Source organism: Coccinella septempunctata, chromosome 2, assembly GCF_907165205.1.
Source record: "Coccinella septempunctata chromosome 2, icCocSept1.1, whole genome shotgun sequence".
In the NCBI taxonomy this organism is placed as follows: domain Eukaryota; kingdom Metazoa; phylum Arthropoda; class Insecta; order Coleoptera; family Coccinellidae; genus Coccinella; species Coccinella septempunctata.
Window position 1 is genome coordinate 34,245,045 of NC_058190.1, and position 1,347 is coordinate 34,246,391.

General features: G+C 39.0%; 1 non-coding gene across 1 annotated transcript; it reads left to right on the plus strand.

Moving 5' to 3' along the window:
* Positions 1-438: 438 nt before the first annotated feature.
* On the plus strand, positions 439-520 carry Trnas-cga. The gene has a single exon. It is a non-coding gene; the product is annotated as a tRNA-Ser (tRNA).
* Positions 521-1,347: the final 827 nt, after the last annotated feature.

Sequence of the window (1,347 nt, forward strand, 5' to 3'; positions counted from 1 at the left end):
TCTAATGCCTTCAAAGAGACACACCTCAGTCTTGTCCGAGTTCTTACCCTTCTGTGATTAAGCTGCCTGGCGGTGTGAAAGCCCTTGGGGAGCCGAAAATAGAGCAGAAAGCACTATCCTTCCTACCGTTGTGCCCTTTCTTTTCCATTTTCCCTGGTCATCCAATACAGGGAGAGGAATGATCATCGATGGATATGGGTTATTTTCAATTACCCTCGGCTTTTTCTCCATATCTTTAAACTTAAACGCCAAGATAATCTTCGAAAATGATGAACCAATGTTAAAAATTTAGCTATCATCATAAGATTATCGCATTTCCTGGAATTTTTTCATATATTTCATATCTATCGATCTCTAATTGTCTAATCCCGATCCATCTGTCTTTTCTATAGAATTGACTTCGGTATAAGAACCCCTTCCATACGTCGTTTTCCAACAGCTGCGATGTCCGAGTGGTTAAGGAGTTTGACTCGAAATCAAATGGGCTCTGCCCGCACAGGTTCGAATCCTGTTCGCAGCGAAACTTTTTTGATGAATTATGAAAAGTAAGTCTCAGAGATGCTTCTTATGCAATAATTTTAGGCCAAAAAACAGTAGGTGATTGCTCTCAGTAGATATCAATAATTTCAGAATTATTCATCTTCGAGATTATTTGTGTAACTGTTTCAAACATTTAACATGATCTCGAAGCTGTTTCCTGATCAGAGGCGTAGCAAGCTCTTGTGACACCCGGGGCGGAATTTCAACTTGTCGCCCCTAACATTACATAACATTGTTGAGCCTTTTTGTTCGTTATCATAATTACGAGTATTTATTTGAATTTGAAGTGTTTGAAACATGGGAACAGAGGAGTGAAAGGAAAAATGTGAAATATTTCAATGAAAAATTCAGGTTTTTTGCACAAACTCAACAAATTATTTATCAGTATCTTTTCTTTGAGAACTTCAAACTGCAAACTGGGAAATAGTCTCATCAAAGTCGATCCCCCTGGCTACACCATGCTCATTAGATAAAATAGCCAAGCAAGCAAGAGAGTCGAGCTTGGCTCATAGTAGATCTAAGATAACTTTTGATAAGCTTGGAAAACCCTAAGTGCTGATGTTAAATTATCCAGTGTGGATAGTTTCTGAAGGGTCACAAAGTTCCTCAATGGTATATCGGAAATTTTCTTGAAACTTTTGAAAACAGGCTTAACAGCTTTATAGTGAGCACTCCACCTTGTCAGTCCTCCTGCTACTTCTCAACAGCTCGGCCTTCTCTAACTTACGAAACTGTGGATATGTAGCTTACCTACCTCTGCCCCTCATTCTGTCCCATTTCGAACTATCAAAACGCATGGGAAAACAT